At 45.4% G+C, this 23,894-nt stretch overlaps 1 protein-coding gene across 1 annotated transcript in view; it reads left to right on the top strand.

Annotated features, from left to right (window-relative positions):
• Positions 1 to 23,894, top strand: part of LOC138453129 (uncharacterized) — a 411,581-nt gene that overhangs the window by 241,758 nt on the left and 145,929 nt on the right. The gene's annotated exons all lie outside the window — the stretch shown is intronic.

Raw genomic sequence — 23,894 nt, forward strand, 5'->3', positions numbered from 1 at the left:
CTTAGAGAGAATAGGTATGATTTTAAAAACAGGCCAAAGTGCTTTTGAATGTGATTGCAACGAATGGGAAAATATGCTAAAATTATTTAATTCACTAAAGGAGATTCAGGATAAGTGAGAGTTACTTTGGATTGGTTAAGGTCAACATTAGCAATGATTCATGAATGATATGATTATCAGAGAAAAAAACGAAATTCAGCAGTTGCACACAAGAAACAGCTATTCTGACATGTGGTGAAATTGAGCTAAATTGCAAATTTGCGGCAACTTTTCCACGTGCGTGAAAAGCGATTACGGAAAAACTATATTTAGTTAGGTTTGTTAGAAAGCTTAGGATCTTAGCTTCTAAGTGACAGTTAAATTTCGTTTCTAGGACGTGCGGTTCAAAAGTTACAGAGGTTTTTGTGAAGGTAGGTTTTTTAGAAACAGAGTCAAGATTTCAAAATGAAAGATGCGCTTTAAAGATTTACCAACAAGGATAGGCTTATACTAAGGAGCCATGAAGAAGAAAGACACTCAACGGCCAGCCACCAGAACAGTGGCGCCTCCGCTCTGATCTCTGTTCGTCAAAACACTTGTCCCTCTTCAGGAAAATATCAGCGCAAAGATGATTATTGCTACAATTATCACAGACTTATGTGGAGGAGAGAAGAATTTAGGATAGACAAAAGAGGTTCTATAATGCAGTTCTGGACAGGTTCAAATAGATGGAATAGGATTACTTTAAACTAAGAGATTGGTTATGTACAGTTCTAGACTGGATACTCACTCCTATGGCTTTGGAATGGAGTGGAATGGGCCCCGTCATAGTTCTGGTCAAGGGGTTGGCTGGGATTCTCTCGCCACTGGGCAGGATCAGGCACTGGGTTCTTCTCTCTGCACAGCACTCTGGTCTGCGCAGCCTCTTGGACTGGATCTGACAGGTTCTGGATACAGCTCTGTTCTCAGGGTCTGGATCTTAGTTCTAGCACAGGGTTCTTAGCTAGAAGCAGAACAGCTCAGCCAGGCTGTTGGATTTTGTGATGCCCCTTGGAGGTTTAGGAGTTAGAATCAGGTTGCAAAAGATTCTGCAGGCCTGCTGAAAAGAGTTCTGATTGTGGGTTAGGCCTCTCTGCTTCAAGGTTCTAGAGTTTGGTTCTAGAGCTTGGTTCTGGAGTCTGGTTTCTGGATCTTCCTGCAGGGTGCTTTGCCAAAAAGTCAGCTGAGAAGTGGAAAGTGTGTGTCCTGCCTGTCCTCAGCAGTCCCTATTTATGTATTTCCAAAGTGGGTGGGGAGGCTGATTCTCTATGCCCAACCCTCTAAGGATCTGATAGGACAGAGGATTCCCTGTCCCCTTATTTGGGAAGGGAGCAGTGTGTTATCCTGTGTCATCATGTGTCATGTTTATGGAAAACCCTTCCCCTTTGCCTCTGTACAGTATATCTTATTTTTCATAAAAAACATATTTACAATATACACAACTTGTTAATACTACATAAATTACATGACAGATTGCCTAAGGTACATTTCTGTTCAACGCTCATCTTCCTAAGAGCTTTGGTTCAGAAATTACAACTTTTTCGCGCTTTTGGTGGGTTTCTCAATATTAATTCTGCACCAATTTTTAGACATGCATGCATATCCCATCTGAGCACATTTCTGTAATTTTTCATGTTCCTAGCAGAAACACAGTAGCTACAATATGAATAAATCTTGGGGTTTGGTCTCAGAACATCGCACAGATTCCAGCTTAGTCTTAAACTGTGGGCGAATTATTCATTTTAACAATCTCAAAGTTTCACATTTTTGTCAGTTCAGTGCAATTTGTTATAAGCATTTTTCTAAAACATATATTTCATCCCATGTTAAATCCACATTTCAGTCTGGTCCGCCTCCCGAGCTGGGCTGACTCAGAGGTCACATGTCCTTCTTCCTGGCAGAGCAGTTTGTTGTCAGTCACACCCAAATTAGCATTTCTATTCAGCTCAAGGGCTCCATTGTTTTCACTCAGAGCAACAGGCCAGGGTGCCACTCCCAGTTCCTTTTGACACCAGCCTGTCAATCTCTTAGCCAAGGGCAGGGGAAGTTTCCTTTGTTCAGGGAGAGGTGTGGAATGTGTTTGAAGCACAGTGTGGGAAACTTTTAAGTCTGAAACCCGATGTCTAAAAACTGTCTTATCTTATAATATAACTCACATTTTTCACAAATACATCAAACCATGTCTTACTTCAAGCCTTTTCAGAATATAGTTTTGAATTGTCTCCACCTCTTAGGCTTCTGATAGCAAGTCTTTCTTTGGCATAGTTTGGGTTCAATGTACAACTTTACACAAAATGGTTTAAAATCGCTGGCTTCTGATAGAGGTGAGTAACGGTACTACACCCATTTTTGACAGCTTTCTTCCAGCAAGCAATACTCAAAAGTCGACTTTGTTCAGATAACACATACTTCTGTGGACCTTATATATATGTAGATTCTTGAAGTGGAATGATGTTGACCACCCAACAAGAAGGTTGGATCTTTTTGGGTGGTTTTTGAGCCATGATTTTTGCAAATTTGACACCAAATAAAAACAGATTTCTCAAACCGCCCTGTTTCTTTTGCAATGATTTTGCTCTGTGGGCAGCCAAATGATGGGTTTTGGCAGTGGTCTCCTGTGTTACCACTGACATAGGCAAAAGTAGATGGTGGCCTATTTTTCAGATTTTCAATGCGCACTTTCTGGTGATTTCTAGCGAGCAGCATGCTTTCCAGCGGCCATTTCTGAGGTTTCTGCTGCCAGCAATGCACAGTGATGTTGAAGGGCTTGGACCAGTGGGTTAAGACATCCCACAAGCCGTCACATTTGAATACTGGGAAACAGGGTCGGACAAGGGCATACAATCGTCTCGTGCACCAATGTAAAAGTGGGCACAGTTGCAAATGGCAATTCATTCATTTTCTGACAGACCGTTTCAATAGTACGCAAGGGGGAGTTTTTAAAAAATATAATGTGATGCAAATTATGCAATTTAAAGAATATTTATTCAGCATTGATGGTCAAAACTACTAGCTGCATGGTGAAGTAACTCATCAAACTGACCAACGTTGGCCAACAAAGAGGCCCACTTATATGAGAAAAAAAAACTAGCCTACACTTGCATTTTGCGTTTTTTTGGTTCGGGTATTGCCCATATGCCAGCCCGAGCCTGCCGGGAACCTCTCCCCATGGTCCTTGCAGGGAGAGACAAAGCTGAGTGTGTGGTTTGGCAATAATGGGCCATGCGGATGCGGCCATGAAAGTATGAACAGTCCAAATCAATGTGTTGATGAGATCTTATAGGACAGAGAAGAAAGAAAGAGCATAGGCTGTGGAGCAGTCCAAAGAGAAGGAAGAATAAAAGAGAGGGAGCGAGGAGGAGGGACGTGGCATTTTCCCAGACCTTTCTCCAAGAGTCTCTTGGTGCAGAGCTGGGGCGTGGCTTTTTCCCAGACCTCTCTCTAAGTGTCTCTTGGTGCAGAGCTGGGGCGTGGCCTTTTCCCAGACCTCTCCAAGGGTCTCATGGTGCAGAGCTTGGGGCGTGGCTTTTTACCAGACCTCTCTCCAAGAGTCTCATGGTGCAGAGCTGGGGTGTGGCTTTTTCCAGACCTCTCTCCAAGAGTCTCATGGTGCAGAGCTGGGGCTTGGCTTTTTCCAGACCTCTCTCCAAGAGTCTCATGGTGCAGAGCTGGGGCTTGGCTTTTTTCCCAGACTTCTTGCCAGGGTACCATTGGTGTAGCATTTCCTCACTTAGTCTTCTTTACTTCTTGGTCCATTTCTCTCTGGAAAATACTAATTCTCCCAACATTCTGGGCTACTCCTATGGGTGCCGTGTGGGCACCTTGCTGCACACCTGACTTCTCACCAGGGAGACAAGTCTTTGTATCATGGTAAATGTAATGCAGTGCAGAGTCATTGTTGTAAAGCCATCACAGACACGGGATCATCGCAGATACCGTGTGCGTAGAGGAGTGTGTCACAGATAAGGTGGGAGGGGTCAGTCGGGGGGGGTGATCAGAGGGGCAGACCGAAGACCATGCCAACTTTGAAAGAGGGCAACAGTCCTGGACTTCATCCCTACCACAGACGACATAAAGCCGCAAGAAGGGGAGGGGTAGACAGTGGCTGGGATTATGTACCAATGCCTAGGAGGGTGAACAGATGGGTAGGGGAAAGCAAAACTGGGTGGTGAAGTGTGACCCGCCCTTTGGTGGCGCAGCAGGAAGTGACTGGCCAGTGCAAACGGTCCATGATACGAGGGGGATGAGGGAAAAGACTGCAGTGGATATGCTGTCAGAAATACTTGAAACCATCAACGAGACTAACAATGTGCAGCACTTCCTCATTTAGTCTGCGTTCCTTTGGTCCGGGTCCCTGTGACATGGACTCAATATTCCAACAGTCTCGGGAGGATAGCTCAGGGGCAAAGTGCTCGCCTTGGAAGCAAGATGACACGAAGCACCACAGGTTCGATCCCCGGGTCTGTGATTAGAAACCTCTGGGTAATAAGCGCGTTATAAATAACATATCATATCATAACATCCAGCTGTAGTTCCATAGATGCAGCTTGGGTGTTTTTTTGGACTCCCAATATGCAATGCTTGCAAACTTGCATGCCTTTCCGTTTGGTCATGATTGCTCTGGCATGGACTCCATTTGCCAACATGCAGTGGTATATTTTTGGGTGTGACACTCGGCTCTGTGACTTTCTTTTGGCTTGCGTTCTGTCTGGTCAGGGCCGCTCTGACATGGTATTACTATTGCTCATGTGGACACGGTGTGCGGCTGTTGCTGTTGGCTCCCATCACACAGCATTGGCCAGGTGCATGTGTTCTCTCTCTTTTCTGCAGGGACTCCAGCCTCCTCTCCACCTATTCTCTTGATTATGGCAACATCAGATTTCTCTCCTGTCCTCTCTCATGCAGTTAATGCGAACCCAGGGTAAATCGTGGTTTCACTGAACTAAATTACTTGGGGATATATGGGTTAGGGGTTTGGGGGATGCGGGTGGTGTGCAGGAGACCCATTTAAACAAAAAGAATTAAAAAAAACTGAAGTAATGCCACCGAAGTAAATTACAACAAAGTTATTAACTTTGACAATCCGGTATCCGTAAAAATAATCGAATACAAAAAAAATGAGGAAGAAATGACCGAATTATTGTTACCAATTATTTTCGAAATTTTTAATTAAAATATAGGGGTGGTGTGGGGTAAGGGTATTCGTTAAGGGAGGAAGTAAGTGGGAGGAATAAGGGGGCGGTAGGCCTCCCCCTGCATTATCAACAGAATAAAGTGCAAACAATAAAATTTAATTTTTGTTTTTAGGTAAAAAAAATGCAGTCATTTCTACATTCGTTGTTTCCCTCTGTTTTTCATGCACATCCTGGCAAAACCACATAAACCAAATCAAGGATGCATGGTTGCATTGCATTTTACACAGAAGCCAACTTCCCATTCAAGTTCCTCTCACTTCCAGGACTGATGTAGCAGTGTCTTGCTCAGCACCTCCGGCAGGTGCAGCATGGCTCCTCCTCTTGCACCCATCAATAGCTACACTCTTACCTCCTGCTTCCTGCTTCTGCTCCTCCTCCTCCTCCTTATGTTTCTCTTGCTCCATTATCATGGACTTGAAAGACATTTTCCACATATTGGAGTCTGTTTTCTTACACAAAGGGGCACACACTTTCACGTCATGATGCTTATTGATCCCTAGTACATACCGCAGCCCCTCCTGTTATACCGGTTGCTAGCTTTGGTCGACCACACTACCTAAGAGAGCCTTCGCCTCGCCTCTATTCGCAAATTGCTGTGTTAGTGTGTGGTGGAAACTGGCACACAGCTTTAAGCCTCTATTCTCCTTGCTCTCGAACAGGATCAGATGTACGTAGATTGTATTATAAGGCTTGTAAATGCGGAATGTGCTTTCCTGTCAAGACTGGAGGATAAGGATAATTCTCTCGATAAATTGAAAAAAGTTTGCAAGGAATTTGGGGTTGGTCACCCTGAGTTACCTGGGGAACCCAGATGTAGACCCCCTGCTCACTGTGCTCAGAGAGTCAGAGAGGCACAGCTCGACCTCACTGATGATGCCCAACAAGGCTGATACACCTGTCTGGGGTTGCCGTTGATACTCTTGTTCAGAAGGGAATTGCGATAGCATTTTGGTGCTGGACTGCCCATGTGGGAGGGACAAATACTGATATGCAAATGAATATTTCCCATCGGTGAAAGGTACAGTGAGCAAAAATGTGACTGCGGCCTCTTAAAGTGGGAAAAAAACCACGGAACAGGTTATCATGTCATGTTCTTCCTGGAGAGGGGCGCCTGCTACCTTTTTTGAAAAATTCTCCCATTAAGGAGCTCCCCTGCTTTCAAACAAAAAGTAGTGTCCTGTGCATTGTTCATGGCTTGGCATCTAATGGACCTTTGTCATGTTTTACCCTACAAATCCGATTGTAAACTGTGTTGCTTTTTACCTAAAGTATCACAGAAAATCCAGAACAGGACTGCGAGACTTGTCCTTGGCCTCAAGCCCAGGGACCGTATCTCTCCAGGACTGAAATCGCTACACTGGCTCCCTGTGGCTGCGAGGATTAAGTTCAAAACCCTCTGCATTGTCCAGAAGGCCTACTGGGGCCTTGGGCCAAATTACCTTCAACTCTCCCTTCCTAAATATCTTCCTTCTCGAGCACTTCCCTCTTCCGCCTCCAACTCCCTCAGGGTCAGCCGCTTCTCCAAGCAACGAGTTGGGGGGAGATCTCTCTCTGCAGCAGGGGCCTCCCTCTGGAACAGCCTTCCTGCCTCCCTGAAACTTGAGGAGAACCATCTCCGGTTCCGGAAGCACCTCAAAACCTTCCTCTTTGCTTCTGCTTTCTCTCTCCCTCTCCCCTGCTAAATCACTGAAACTGTACTGAATCAGCAACTGGGCCACTCACCAATCTCGGTCCTTGGCCCAGCCACTCTCCCCTGCACTGCCTTCCTGGCAACCCCTGCACTGCGGGACTGTCTCTGTATCCCTACAGCCCCCCTTCCCAGCACTTGTCTGCACTTATCTTGCACTTGACACCAGCTGGCCCTTATTATTTATCTTGTTCATTACTAACCCTGTACTGCACTTTCCCCTCTGCCTTTCCCCCTTGCACTTTTCCCGTCCCCCCTACACATGCACTTGCGCAATCTGAATGACACCTGGCCTAGTAGGATCGTTGTCTGTCTCCCCTTGTTCCCCCCTCCCTGCCTCGTCGCACCTTGAAACACTTGTGTATAGGCGCGTTACAAATGCCATATCATATCATATCATACTGTAAAATTCATCATTTTAACCCCTTATTTACACATTTTTCTTAGGGTGGGGCTCTCCGAACCCCTCTTGGTTGGTTTGCTCTTTCTTGCTACGCTCGGTCGCTCCTATGCATTCGGCCGGGGGCAAAACAAGCCCCTTTCTCCCTGCGGGGTCTCCTTCGGGTGGGCCCTGCTACATTAGCTCCAGGCCCCTCTTGTTACACAATCCTTGCTCCGCCTTTGGTGATTTGGGGTGAAAGATGCATCTAACGGGCCAAAGGACTACAGTGTGAGCAGTGGGAGGGGGTCTTCTGTGTTGCTGTGGTAGTTACTAGGACTTAGCATAAGTACTGTACACTGGTTATGGGTGAAAGTGTGTATGTGTGCTTGCTACTGGCCGTTAGTCGGAGGAAAATAAAACAAGCATTGACAAAGCTATTAGGTCTGGCTTTTTAGAAATAGAAGGCACACTCTTCTTTTTGTTTTGTTGTTGGTTGAAACCCTCAAAAGACAAAGGGCCTGATTCGCAAAACATTTTTCAATAGGAAAATAGCATTGAAAAATGCTCGGTGATTCAGGCCTAACAAGTCTTACTCTCTGCAAGCCTATGGGTATTGCCAATGCGTGCTGGATATTGTACTGTTATTATTCTACTTCTCTTGCTTTATTTCACTTTTTTAAATATAAGTTTGGAAAGTGGCGACAAAAGCCAATGTCACAATCAGCATTGACAAGATATGTTTTATCTGGTACGCAGCGTAGGACACACGTTCAACTGGTACTTCAAAATGTGTAGAGAGGGTCCTGAAATGTTCACCATCCGTCACATACACAAGCCTTGGGGCAAACTAGAGACCTTTGAATAGTGTTATTATTAGTAGCCATTCTGATTGACTCTCGCCAGGTCGTTACCCGGCCACGAATCACTCGACCAGGATTCCACTGCTTTGTCCATGGAGCGCTTTACAGAGGTATATAACAGTACATATACATAATGAAGCGCTTTACAGAGGGAACAACAGAACAGATATACAGTGGGGTGTAGGATACAGCTGTACCGGGTGGCAGGGAGCAAATGCATATGCGGCGTATGACGAGTCAGGTGGCGCCAGGGCAACGTGATGGCCTTGGCCCCCTGGTTCAAATGAGATGCAGAGGTGCCTGTTACGCCCCCGAGCCGCGTAATTATTTACGCTCGCTAGAGCATATAAAGTGTGATGGCTCCTTAGCACATGCAAGTCTGCATGTTTTACAAAATAAAGCACCTGTGCAATGCACACGCGCTCTTAGAGAAATACCCGATTTCCAGTGTTGGCAAGATACACAGCACAGGGCTATATGGCACTGCTAGATATAGGGGACTAATCACGTGACATGCTGATTCCACTTATTAAAGTAGCGGAACAGAGACATCATTGAAACTCCCTCTCCAAAAGTGATGTGATTTCTGAAATGGATATTGTAGCAGGCAGTCAGACAGCGTGGATCCTGCTGCCTTGGGCGTGCCAGGCAGAGGTGTACTAACCTCCAAGGATCTCTGGAGATTTCCCTGGGAGCCTCTGCGCCATTGGCCTATTTTGTGTGGTTACCCTGACTTTATGCTCCTCTTACCCCCTCTCTGTTACTCCCAACCCCTTTCCTTCTATCGCTCCTTTCCCCCACATCTCTTGGTTGTGTTTAACTACTTTTTAATCATTATCTAGTAAAAATGTGCTTTAAAGTTCACTATTTGGACCCGTTATTTCAAAGTTTCTTGTGCCGGAACCCCCAAACCATACTGGTGTATAAAGGGGCCATTTTGAAAAATATTCCCTGGGCCACATTGGGTTGCGGGCAAAGCCTTGTTGCCAGACTGGGGGGAGCAGCAGACTCAGAACCCTGGCCGGGGCTTTGCTGTAGGGGTGTCACCTGGTCCTCCTGGCCCGAGATTCACTTTAAACATGAGCTTAACGTGAAAGCAAACAGTCCCGGAACAGCTCATGCTACATTGATGGCACGCGTCTGAACCCGAGCAAATAAAAACAATGAATTCAGGCAGAGAACTGTATAAATCGCACCGAGTTGCCACTTTGAAAGAACATCACAGCAACACTTAAGATGTAATAAAAAAATAAAAAAACCTTTCTAGAGTTCTTTCTCGAAAACATCAGGGAATAGGCATCTGTTTATTTGGATGGCTGTGCTGTTCAATCGGCTACTTTGTTCGATGCGATGCAGCTGTGGAGACCTTGGTCCTCAACGCCAACTGTGTCGCAGTCTATGCAAAAAAAAACAGAAGGTGAAGCGTGTGTGCCATGATATGATATGATAGGTTATTTATAACGCGCTTAATGCCCAGAAGATTCTAAGCGCCTACTCAGGGATCGAACCTGTCTTGTTCCGTGTTGTCTTGCTTCCTAGGCGAGCACGTTGCCCCTAAGCTATCCTCCCGATGATGGGATCCAGGCTGATGATGATCTGGGCTGAAGAAACCCACCTGCAAATATTGACACAGTGCGGGAAATCGGCAGGGGATTAAATCTCTACCTACATCAATTTTCTAAGAAGCTCATTTGGTCTCACCTCTCTGAAGCAATACAGCCCTGTATAGAATTTCCTGCACTGATAAACTATACATGTATTTATTAAGAGGAGCAGGTGATATCCATCATCATCATGTGTATTTCGGAAATGTACAAAGCTTTCCATAAAACCAGTACAGAGCACAAGATAAAATACTTAACAATGCAGATGCCAAAAAATAAAACCCATAATTATCATATCATGAAAATCCATAACAAGCATACAAAACCCACATTTCACAGCATATCCCGGATGAGGCGCTTTCTGATATAAAGTGCTGTTTTCAAATAAGACAGACGAGTCCATCCAACACGTGAAGAGTTGGCCCATAATAAAAAAGGTAGATATTGCACAAAACCTACTTCGTGCAACAAGGAGCGTAGCAAAGAACCTCTCACTCTGCAATAGGCTGGCCAAAGAAATATCAAATGGGCAAGCTGCACATATGCGGCATAGCACAAAGGACAGGACCGATTACCAGTCTCCGCAGACCATGCTGCCGCCACAGCCCTTAAAAAAACACAATCGAACCTTGCCCTAGTTACGATGACTCAGTACGACGGTGACTCCGCCCACAATAGGTACCTCTGGGTGCCGACTGACGTGATGGTCATTAGCCATCTATTCCTAGGCTCCAAGAGTCCCAGGCTCGCTTTCATTGCCCCTAAATGGCCACGAAAGCGGGTAGTCAGCAATCTTATCTCCCCTTGACATATAACATTAAGAGGTGGATACAAATGTGTAATAGTCCCATTATTTGTTTCTTAATATGGCTCAACCACGGGACCTTATCTCCCATCAATATCTCTGGCTATCATGAAATTCATCAGCTCAAGGGTAAGGACTGCTTTTTCATTGGCCCATAACCTGAGCCAATGAATAATAGGCTGCAATGAGATCATATCCCCAATTAGTTTACAGACCAATTCTAAATGTATCCCGAAATTCGAAGCCGAGGATGGAAGACCCAGGATACTCTACTGCTTGATGGAAATAACCACATACCAAATCTGGCGACGGAGGGCGCTTTGACCTTATACACTTTTAACAACCAGTCAATTTCGTTCAGCTCTATACCTACCCATTGACCTGATGACGTCTCTCAATGCTGGTTTAAAGCGAGGTCGTCTGTTTACTCACATGTGGATTTGGCCCAAAATTGGAAGAGAACCTGACCCCAGGTAGTCGAAATTGTCGACCCTGGGGATCAGAGCACACCTGCAATACATTGCCTTGAATTTCACACTACAGCTCCCTCGCCTAACAAAGGCCTGTGTTAAATCATGTAGTCATGCCAAAAGACTCACCAACGCTGGCGGGCAATTCATGGATCCGAGCATGGCCCACAAGAGGGATTGGTTGACCCGGTCAAAAGCTGTTCTTAGATCCATGAATGCCAAATAAATGGGCTCCTCCCTTATACAGATGGAATGAGAGATCACCATATAAATATTAAGAGACTGCTCAGCCGTACCCAGGCTCAGCCGAAATCCGAGCTGGACCAACGACAGGACCCCACTACCCACAACCCACTCCTCTAGCCTTGTCAGGAGTGCACATCCAAGGATTTTAAAATGAGAGTCTAACAATGAAATTGGCCTATATGAGGCAGGGACATCCCGCAGACCCTTTTTATACATTGGATGGATACTTTCACAGGAACATGAATGGGGTACCAGCCCCTCCTCTCAAATAGCACTGAACCCCTGGGTCAAAATCAGGACCCACAGTTCTGGGCCCATGACAAACAAATCAAGCGAAACATTGTCAGGTACTGGTGCCCGATTGCAACGCTGACAAACAATGACTTCAATTATTCACGCTACTGAGAAAACCTTCCCTGCGGCAATGCCCCCCTTCTCCGAATTCCCTATGCTTTCCAAGGTCGCAGGGATACAATTTACTTCCCCTCGCTGTACAGTGTATAAAGATGAAAAATGGTCCACCCAACCCAGGTCAAATAAATTAGAGGCTCAGGCCTTCTGATTGCATTTGTAAAAATGGACCATAATTCACAATTTCCCAGATAAGTTTTGCATCATTATCCTGGGAGGCTCTGAGCCATGTGTCCCATGTCTCATCGTCAATGGACCTTTTTCTCCTGGCCAGAGCCTTCTTAAAAAGGGACCTTGCACAAACAATAGAGTGTTTGGAGGCCTGAGAGTTTTTCAGTACTAAAAGTAAATGAGACTTAGCTCTAGTGCATTCCCGATTAGCTTGCGTTCGTAGACAAGGAAAAGTGTATGTTACATGAGGCCTCCTGCAGTCATCCAAGACGGGTGCATTTCATCATGTGTGCCCAATTGTTTTTTTCCTTTAATGTCAGCTGGAGATTTTTCATCTCTTGGAGGCAATTGTCAGATTTATGTCTGAGACAGTGCATTGCGTTCTATCAGTTTCTTGATGGGAGCCAGTGGAAGGAGAGGAAGGTCTGGCCTCCCAGCGCCAATTACAGACGCAGTGCGGCCGTCGAGTTCTGGCGTTATTGAAGTATGGTCATTGCAGATGTAGGTGTCCCCAAGTATGTGTCATTTCAATAATCAGGAGGAGATGAAATGAGACTATTGACAGGCATGACCTGTGTCAGGTAAAGAAGCAAATTACTTAGCAGAGGAGGTGAAGTTGGTAAAAGCATGATTGGGAGGATAGCTCAGGAGCAACGTGCCTCGAAGTACCACCGCATAATTATAGTGTGGGACAGCTTTTTTGCCCAGAGGGAGCCAGTTTCGTAAATTACACTAATTTTAATAAATGTTAATAAGCAAATATGTTTTCAAATGCACTATTTGCAACAAGGTTTATCAAAAATGTCACCTTCGCTAATGCTTAAACAGTCTGTTTTGAAAAGTAACTGCAGGTGAAAAACGATGGTCTGGAGGGTTGCCCAGAGCAAGGCCAGAGATTAAGATTAATTGTAAATGTTCCAGCCATCACCTCTTTTGTTTTGCTATAGTCACCCCAAATGGGATGGGTACACCCAGATGTGGATCCTGTGCCTGCTAGGACTAGAGACCCAAGTAACTCCTCGCTGAGGAGGCCCAATTAGGCTGAAACACGTAAAGGGATGCTTGTGCTATCGTGCAGAGGGATGTGACCAAGCAGTTTGGGCTGGACTGGCTCTTTAAGGGTGTGACCATGCCTGATTTGCATATGGTCTTTCCCCTTTTATATTGGTTTTGCAGGCAAAGAACAATGGTCTGGAGGGTTGCCCAGAGCAAGGTCAAAGGTCAAGATTAATTCTAAACCATCACCTCTTTTGTTTTGATATTTCTTCATGAAGGTAAAATAAATACTAGCTATCACAGTGCGAAGTATACCCCAGGATTCAAGGGGCACTGGCTGATGAAGGAATATTCAAAGAATACTGTGAGTAAAACAAGGCCTCATTCTAAGCTTACGTCAAAGAAATTGTGACATATTCAGGTTCCAATGGCAAATTCCAGGCATTATCAATGTTGGTGCTTGAGATTACTGTACTGGTTGAGAGAGCGTGTATTGTACAGTACCACTGCACAAAAAACAATGGCTCAGGTGGATGTGCGACTACAGCTCAATATGTTCACAAAAAAACAGAATTTAAAGGTTTGCTGGGAGTTTTAATTCTTGGATATTGAACTTTAGATAGAGAGATGGATTTATGCAGCCAGTGGTTTAAATGACCTGGGAGCTGTCAGGGTCTTGGGTATAGTTAGAGGTGCTATTGATCAGGAGCCATAGTAGATTCATTCATTCAAATCGTTTATTCTACACAAATTAGCTTCATAAGCAGAAATAACTTGAAATGAACGGCATCTGAGTGCGAAGTGAGGAATGGTTGGCATATGTGGTGTTGCGAAGTATAAGAATTGTGTTCACTCCCTTATTCGGCTTGCCTCACTTTGACCGCTGGTTCTGATCGGGTGGGCCACGCTAGGCGATGGCCACGGCTGTATAAGTGGGGAATTTTGGAAGATTTGCTTATGGTCATGATTGTATGTCACACAATTACCCGCTTACAAGTCTGTTGAGATGCAGGTGGTACATTGACTAAGGAAATTGAAACCCATACAGGGTTATGGCAAGGGTGCGCGCGGGCCCCTTGCCTGTTCACGCTGTGCATTTCAGATCTACAGGAGACCCACTGAGCTACCCATTCTTTTCTGACAAAATTGGGTCATCTACATCTACTTTGGCTTGTGTACGCTAATGACATTATTCAGTTTGAACCAACGCCAATTGATTTCCAATGGAGTGTAAACTAAAATGAGTCACGCACAAAGACTAATCATCTATTGGTTCATCCCACTAAATGTATACATTATAATTATTATTAGAGGAGGTTCCTAGTCATTGCATCGATTGCCAAACCGTTGAATGCCATACCATTGAAAAAAAAGCATCGAATGCATTTTTTTAGATGTATTTTTTTCAATGGTATGGCATTCGACGGTTTGGCAGTCGATGCAATGACCAGATAACATTACAGGATAACTCACAACTCCTCTATTTGGGTTTTCCTGTTTACAATAAAAATAGAGAAATGTCTTTAAAAACAAAGAATTAGATTTAAAACGTTTCTTTAATAGCTCATATACAAAAAGTCAAATCAGAAATATTGTTGTCTCTCACTTTTGATTAACTTTTGGAAGACAAAGTTGTAATTGAGTATTATTGATGGACTGGAGAAAAATGATCTGACAGAATGGAGTTGGCTGATGGTCCTTGAGGAAGTTATTTGAAGAGCTCTATTGAAACTTCCTCCATCGTTCCCATTATCCTGATGAGGGCCGAACTTGGCCTCACCCCATGTAAGGCATTGATTACATGGAAGACATTATCATTATACTATATGATCATAAAAGCAAATGGAGATTCCTCCATAGGGTGACCTCATCTCAGGAGGATAGCTCAGGGGCAATGTGCTCGCCTTGGAAGCAAGACGGCACGGAGCAACACAGGTACGATCCCCAGGTCCGAACCTCTGGGTATTAGGTGCTTTATAAATGACCTATCATATCATGCACAGGATTTACAGAGATGCCAGAGTGCTTTCTGTAACATCTTCCATGTGAAGCAGTGATATTAGACCATCATTTAATGAAGGAGATTACAGCTTGGCATCCATCATTGCTACAAAAGGGTTATGGGAGATCGACTGGGATGATAATCAGACCATAAGGAGTTTGTATCTCCTTATTTATGCAAATTTATCTGTCCCAAGCTAAAATCTTTATACGTGAGATTCTGATTTAATTTTCTCTCTAACTTAGACGTTACGGGTCCTAGACATACTTGGAGAAGAGGCCACTGCTCCGGTTGACTGTGCACATGCTTACTCCAGCTGCGCAGGCTCAAGCATGTCACGTGACATTGCATTACATTGCAATCGGGTGCTGAACATGAGGACTGAACGTTTCAGACGCTGCCGGCCTGATTCACAATGTGTTTCTGTTTTTCTTCAATGGGATAAAAGTCTTTGGCCCTCATTAGGACCCTGGCGGAGGACCATGGTGCAATTTGCACCATGGTCCATGGCGCTAAGCTGCCAACTCCGCCAAGGTGGTTGGCGGACTTACCGCCCCATGCCGACCTTGGCGGGGCGGTAAGTCCCCAATCCCCATTTTACCCTTCCCCATTCCCATTCTTGCCCCATAGGGTATAATGGGAGTGGGGAAGGCGTTAATTACGCCACCGTAAATTACGGTGGCGTAATTAACAACAAGTCCCGTAGCGCCATGGATTTTTCCGCCTGCAAAAAGCAGGCGTAAAAATCATCCATTGCGCTACGGGAACTCGTAGTCTGGCGGAGAGGTACGCCATGCACTACGCCGGCGTAAAACCCTCTCCGCCAGGGTTCTAATGAGGGCCTTTGTGGACCAGGCCCTGTGTGTACCGGACTCACTTTATTGCCACAGCTGGGCCTTGGAATGGACTTATGTTAGGTCCACAAGTCTAATTGATTATAGCGTTGATGGATTTTCTATTGACATTTTATTTTCTACTGGGTGAGCAACTTTATTTATAGGGCTTTTCACTTCATAATTGCATGCATGTTTTACAAATGATTTAATTGATAGTTAACTTTTATGAAATAATGTACAGTGGAAGAAAATCTAAGCTTAGATATTGATGTATGTTAGGAAAGGGACTAGAGTGATGCGTCAAATTATGTACAGATAGTGACGACAGTAAATCACGCTTGTGAACGCTTTATATATACTATAACCGTATTGCCTTAATCCAGAAGTAAAATAAAGGTTTGGATGCAGTAAGACTATAACCGTATTGCCTTAATCCAGAAGTAAAATAAAGGTTTGGATGCAGTAAAACAGGGGTCTACAATCTGCGGCTCTCCAGATGCTATGGGCTACAATTCCCATGACCACTCTCCGTTGACTCTGCTGGTTAGTGCTGATCAGATGTGTAGTCCAAAACCCAGGGACGTCATTTGGGGGTCGATTTGGGGTGGGGTCAAATGACATCACTTCCTGTGATGTCATCAGGGGGTCAAGGGTCATGCGATGTCACTTCTGCTACCCCTGGCACTTTGGTGAAATGACGTCCCTGCCAAAACCTCTGGAGAGCCAAATGCCACAGACCCCTGCAGTATGCAGACATCTCGAGTAGGCCCCTGTCAGGATTGAGATGTTAATCCAGATCAGACTTTCTGGATTATCCCGCTGGATTAATCCGCTGTGCATTCTGGTACATTCTGCATTATAAATACTGGCCTCCATGGATGCGAGCTGAAACACTGACTGGCTGCACCTCTCACAATTGATATAGGGAGATCAGTTCTTGTACGTTTATGTTGAATTTTTGGCATCCAATTGGTGCATCACGGGTAATAAATGGCCCAGTACTGCTCAGTCTTCTTGGAATCGTGTGCTAAAGTGCAAGAAAGCATCTGGTAGGATTGGGAGAAATAATGCAGGATTCAGGGGTTTTACTGAACTTCATAAGGTCCAATACATCGTTTGTTGGAAATAAACATGATTGTGTGTTTTATTAGGGGCAAATCATTTCCCTTATTTGTACAACCGTTGTTCCAGAAATGTTGGGAATAACCAACTACCAAAGTATTTTAAACTGTGGATGTACAATTCTTTTTTTATACAATTCTTTTTTAAAACTCTTCAATCTACTTTTCAAACACATGCACGAGGAGACTGTGTCGGCACGTCCCTGAGCATGTCCGTCTCGGGGAGTCTTAGAGATGCAGCGGCATTGGGGAAAGTGCTCACCATACGCCAATGCCCCAAGCAGGGGTCTTGCTAGGTTTGTAAAAGATCAGGGGCTAAGCTAATGCCCGGACTGTCGGGACTCGGGGCTAGCTAGGCTTTTGGATGTAGCCCCTGAGCTTCTATCCGGTGAGACAACCAAAAGACCTGGGGTTATAGCCTCCTGAGCCCCCCTTTTCCCCACTAGCAACGCCTCTGTCCCAACTGTCTCTTGCAAGAAGTGAAAGCGAGATTTCTTTAACATTCATATAAAGCCTGAGTATGAGTTTGGTGGAATACCTTCTACGGCTACTGCAAGCAGTACAATTCCAGTCCTTGGAAAGGGTCTGCATTATTTCAAGTCATGAGGACACTTCTGTTGTTTCCCATTTTTGGTGTCCCGTAGGACTCTGTGGGAATCGGTAAAAGAACGCGACGTTGGATGCAGTGGTAACACATCCAGTATTCGCAAATATTGGATGTTTGCCATTACCGCCAAACGTATTTTCAGGGCCAGAGTCAAAATAGTGGGAATGTTCAGTAAGTTGATGACCAGCAGTTTCAGTGCTCCTCTGTGAGACGCCTGTGCCACGGCCCGGGCTTCGGGCGAGGTCTCTGACTGCCCCATGCTCCCTGGTTAGAAGCAGCTATAGACCCAAGAGACACCCTGCACTGGCCCGTTATTAAGCCCCATTCAGTCCTATGAACTACTACAGCTTCCTTCCTGGTGCACACAGCAGCTGTACAACACTACCTGATGGAAAATGTAGTCCAGACGACCAAGATGGAGGGGCAGATGCTGCTAGGACAAATCCTCCCCCTACTGTGTATGAATCGGCCCCTCTGCACAGACTGCATACTCAGTACGGGGATCTCCAACAGAAAGGTTGATTCTACTGCCTTTGTAAGGTCGCAGCCCAGCGAATGCTCGAGCATAACTAAACCAAATTGTATATTTATTTTTATAATGATGGCCGTGTGGAACTCCAAACCAACTCATAAACTGAGATGACGTGTCAATTTACATAAGATTCAGCTGGACTAGAATCTGTGTATGAGTAGCACCAGGAGCCGTGGGAGTTGAATGAGACCTACCAGCGGCTGCATATATACATTAAAAAGAATAGGGGACAAAGCAGAGCCCTGGGGAACACCACAGGAAAGAGAAACAGGGGCCAAACAAAAAGGAAAAAGAGATAGGGTTTGTGCTCTATCTGAAAGAAAGGAAGAAAACCACGCAAGGACTGGGCCAAAGAGACCAGCTAGGCTGAGGGGATCCAACAGGACTAGATCCCAAGGTGGTTGAAGCGGTAAAAACCAGCCCCTGCACAGTTTTCACAGTTTTCATAGTCGTGGTAATTTCTTGGACTGGCAAGTTACTATGCAAGATGCATCCAGTATTTTGCCTTCATCAGTGCTCCCCTTAGAGACCTCATGAAACTGGGTGATGATTATGCGTGAACGTCTCAGTGCCATAAGGCATTCAATAGAACTGAGCAAATGATTGTGGGATCAGCATGCCTGTCCTATTCGGACTCGGGGCTTTGCCATGAACTGGTTGCTGATTCCTGCCCCATCAGTCTACGGGTTACTGTGGTGCAGTTTGATGAGGAGCAGGAGGAGTCGGACAGATGAGCAGTGATTGCATCACAAAGCAAACCCTCACCACTATCTACAGACATCCACATCCCAAAACGCCCCCAAGATTCCAATGGTGAGGTTTGTACATTCAGGTATATATATTCAATATCATCCACAGGCTCGGAAAAGGTCACAGCCCAGTTGATTTCTTTTTCTCATTCCAACCACTTGAAAATTCTGTCAGTGCAAGATCCACGCCAGCAGCTCTAAAGTTCACGGTGCAGGTCCTCTCTCCACCCACTGGAGGAACTGATGGAAATAACAAGACAAACAAGACCCCATTATTATTCGCGTCTGTGGTCCACATGCAGAGGTGGTGGCATACCATGAAATGAGAGACTAGAACACCTGTAGCAAGACTAGAACACGTGTAGTCAATGTTGAGGGTTCTGTGTTATTTCATCGATACCTGTTTTTATGACGGGTGTTTTTACAAAGAGTTCTTGCCAAAAAAATAAATCTAATTTTTTCAACACATTTTTTAATGTTATTTTTTGGTGGGATTCCGCACCCAAACCCCCAATTCTATACCTATTTTTTGTTATCCTTGACCCCCCCACCCACAACCCTTTATATGCCCTTTCCCACCCCCAAAACAATTTCAAAACGTTTTTTCCTGCAAAAACTCTTCATTAAAAAAAACCTTGTAAAAGTTGCGGTCGATGAAAGGACATATTACCATGTTGAGGAGCTCCGAAATTGAAAGTGATTCAGGCAGAGTTGTCAAAAGCACCTGTTTTTCATTTTTTTGAGCATGTCAACTGGTAGTTCCCCTCCCAATTACACCAACTGCTGGTATACGTGGCTAATGAAAGGCATTAAGGAATTGCGACTGATAATCACCAGAGGAGGTAAAATGTATGGATTCTGACAGTGCACACGTTGGTTGGCCCTCAGATAACGCCATGACTGTCCAAGTGGCACGAGTCATGTCGGACCTGAACCCCTTCCCTTTCTCTGCTCTTGACAGGTACATGAGAAGAAGTTGATTATTTCTTTTGGCCTTTAAAGGCGAGGGTCCTATATCCTGGTGGCCAACAATACCTACTCAAGCTTCCTAGAACCTCAAGGCATTCCCTCCATAGCAGCTGTCTCTTTAATACCAACACTAGGCAAGCTATTTTCAGCTTCTGGGGTTCCTACATTTGATAACTTTTACTGTGTCCTCTATTCAATGGCTCAGATGTTTGCAGACTACCTCAAATTCCACATCATAAGATTACAGCGTTATAGTAGACACAAGATAAAAATGTCTGGTTCAAGGACTGAGTCAGTTGCTAAGAGATATCAATAGCACATGGCATGGTACCACTAGCAGACGTCCTTCCGAAATCTGAGCCTGCATTTACCTGACCAATCCCAAATTCTGAGGGATATTCAATTGCTTCAAGCTCAGGAAGTGCGCCAGAAGACAAAATAAAAACATGTGCATTGTAGCGTCGACAGGTGAGATGCTCTGACTTAACTGCGGTCACCTTAGTGATCCTGAAACAACATACCCGGCTTGGAGGCGGCTTGGAGCCATGCACCGGTGTCACACGTGAAGCGATCCAGGATTACCGCTCCTAGGACACATAAGGTCATCACATTTTGGGCGATTTGAGGAGACCGAGAGCTTCGTTGGCGATGCGGTAGGTGAACAGCCCTCGACGGCAGGGGATGTGCAGGCTCAATACCCCAAAGTGCTGGAAGGCGCCCTGAAAGACAGCGTAAAGAATGTATTTATACATGACTGGTTTATCTTTAAACTCGGGCAGATGCATGATTTAATTTATTATTGGTCTGAGGCAGGGGTCAAGTCGTACAAATTTAAGTGGGGGGACTCTGCAACAAACACGATGGGATGTGACATCTCCAGAAATTAGCATATCGTGGTGAAATATGCAAATTTCATTACATTGGCTTTGCAAAACCACGCAAATTGAACAGGACGAATGGCATTTGCCTTTCAACACACACACACACACACACACACACACACACACACACACACACACACACACACACACACACACACACACACACACACACACACACACACACACACACACACACACACACACACACACACACACACACACACACACACACACACACACACACACACACACACACACACACACACACACACACACACACACACACACACACACACACACACACACACACACACACACACACACACACACACACACACACACACACACACACACACACACACACCCCCCCCCCCCCCCCCCACACCCCCCTCCCCCCAGAGAGGGTATTTTCGTGAAGTGTCCGGCCGACAAATCTGCCGACTGTGGTTTGATCCCCAAGGTCGACATTAATGCATAAATTCAATAAGGACATTGAATGTTTCTCTTTTTACCTGGGGGGGGGGACTGAGTCCCCCCGCTTGAGCCCTGGTCTGAGGCACCGAGGTTATAGATGTGACATGGTGAGAAAAGTGGAGTAAAGGAAAGGATAGCTCAGGGGCAACTCTTGTGTCTTGACAGCACATAGCAACACAGGATTTAATCCCGAAACCTAGAAACTGGTAGGTATTCAGTGTATTATAAAAGAACAATTATAATAATACAAGAAAGGGTTCAATAATAAGGAGGGGAGAAGGGAGGCATCTGCAGAGCTCTCAATCATGAATGAAAGCAGTTATCCAAAATGCAGAGGGGGTATGGCCTAGCATTTCTGGCTGCACTCCTCTCATTGGTTTCAGGAGCATGCCTGATTTGCATATTGTGGTGAGGCGTTCCCAGTTGTGTGCACCTACTGGTTTTGTCCTTATGCTGGTTTTGTACTTCTGGTGTAGCCCCCTGTACCATGAGGCCAGGCTTTCCCAGTTGTGCGGACCTACTTGTTTTGCCCTTATGCTGGTTTTGTACTTCTGGTGTAGCCCCCTGTACCATGAGGCAAGGCTTTCCCAGTTGTGCAGACCTACTTGTTTTGTCCTTATGCTGGTTTTGTACTTCTGGTGTAGCCCCCCTCCATGAGGCGAGGCTTTCGAGGTTGTGCACACCTACTGATTTTGTCCTTATGCTGGTTTTGTACTTCTGGTGTAGCCTCCTATACCATGAGGCGAGGCTTTCCCGGTTGTGCGCACCTACTGGTTTTGTCCTTATGCTGGTTTTGTACTTCTGGTGTAGACCCCCGTACCATGAGGCCAGGCTTTCCCAGTTGTGCGGACCTACTTGTTTTGTCCTTATGCTGGTTTTGTACTTCTGGTGTAGCCCCCCTCCATGAGGCGAGGCTTTCAATGTTGTGCACACCTACTGATTTTGTCCTTATGCTGGTTCTGTACTTCTGGTGTAGCCCCCTGTACCATGAGGCAAGGCTAGGCTTTCCCAGTTGTGCACACCTACTGGTTTTGTCCTTATGCAGGTTTTGCACTTCTTGTGTAGCCCCCCGTACCATGAGGCAAGGCTTTTCCAGTTGTGCACAACTACTGGTTTTGTCCTTATGCTGGTTTTGTACTCCTGGTCTAGTCCCCCGTACCACGAGGAGAGGCATTCCCAGTTGTGCAGACCTACTGGTTTTGTCCTTATGCAGGTTTTGTACTCCTGCTGTAGCCCCCTGTACCATGAGGCAAGGCTTTCCCAGTTGTGCGCACCTACTGGTTTTGTCCTTATGCAGGTTTTGTACTTCTTGTGTAGCCCCCCATACCATAAGGCGAGTCGTTCCCAGTTGTGCTCACCTACTGGTTTTGTCATTATGCAGGTTTTGTACTTCTTTTGTAACCCCCCCATACCATGAGGCGAGGCTTTCCTAGTTGTGCGCATCTACTGATTACATCCTTATGCTGGTTTGTACTTCTGTTGTAGCCCCCTCTAACATGAGGTGAGGCTTTCCCAGTTGTGTGCACCTACTGGTTTGTCCTTATGCTGGTTTTGTACTTCTGGTGTAGCCTCCCGTACCATGAAGCAAGGCTTTCCCGGTTGTGCGCACCTACTGGTTTTGTCCTTATGCTGGTTTTGTACTTCAGGTGTAGCCCCCCGTACCATGAGGCCAGGCTTTCCCAGTTGTGCGGACCTACTTGATTTGTCCTTCTGCTGGTTTTGTACTTCTGAGGTATCTACATTGGTATTCATTACGCTGTAAGCTCTTATACAATTATACATGCACTCTCTGTCACTAGGGCCTAGATGCCTCAGGGCTTTTTTGCACTGAAATAAATGTAACAAAAAAAACAATAAGTCGTAGGAGGCAGCAGAGTGTGGGCAGGTACCAGAAATGCTGAAGAGTGCTTGAGCTTGCAGTTCTCAAGCAGCGGTGAAGGAGGAGAAGTTAAGGAGGGGCCATCGCATGGATAGATAGACCGAAAGCCCGGAAACAGGACCACACATGCATAGAGAGCCATCCTGTGTTGAGACGAGTTGTGGAGGTGGTGAGGGACGTGGGAGATTGAAGAGGGTGCAGGTGGCATCATTGAGCACTGTGGAGGATAATAGAGGGGTATTCCCACAACAAGGCTGGAGCTGTAGTCATGTCTACTAAGAGTGGAGATCAAGGCTTTCCGAGAGAGAAGGGGGGGTGGGGCGGATTTTTGGGGACGTTAAGTAGGGTACATCTGACTGATGAGGCCATAGATTAGATGTACTGTTGAGGTTTACTGTGGCTGTCAAAGCAGACCTGCAGGCTGCGACCTTTGGCGGATGTTTTGAGGAAATCTGGTGGTAATAGGATTGGAGATGGTAGGAACAACCATTTATTTATTCTTTAAAGAAATTAAGATTCAGGATAGGAAAGCTCTCCAGTGGCAGATGATGGATGGCTAGTTAGAGATATGATTGGTTTTACCCAAATTGACCTTTTACAATTGACCTTTTGTCCTAATTGACCTAATTATTAGTGGTCCTAATTGAACTTCTGCACAATTGATCTTTACCTTTATTTTACTTTTATATATATGTGTGGGGTGGGCTTGGGGTATTGAATCATATAATGGGATTGGGTAGGAGGTTGCGGGGTTTTTTGGATTGGGTGGGGGTTGCGAGGGGTCTCCCCCCACATATATGTCGTAATTGATCTTCATTTCACGTTCAACTGTGAAATGGTCAATTAGCATACATCCTGGGATCAGTTGTGAAATGGTCAATTAGTATACATCCATGTGATTAGCTGACTATGGGATGAAGGCGGGAGAGAGAATAAGGTTTGGGTATCCGTTGGCAAAGGGATGATGGGAAAAGCCAAAGGTGCAGAGCAGCTGACAGA

Source organism: Ambystoma mexicanum, chromosome 4p, assembly GCF_040938575.1.
Source record: "Ambystoma mexicanum isolate Mex_15411 chromosome 4p, UKY_AmexF1_1, whole genome shotgun sequence".
Lineage (NCBI taxonomy): Eukaryota > Metazoa > Chordata > Amphibia > Caudata > Ambystomatidae > Ambystoma > Ambystoma mexicanum.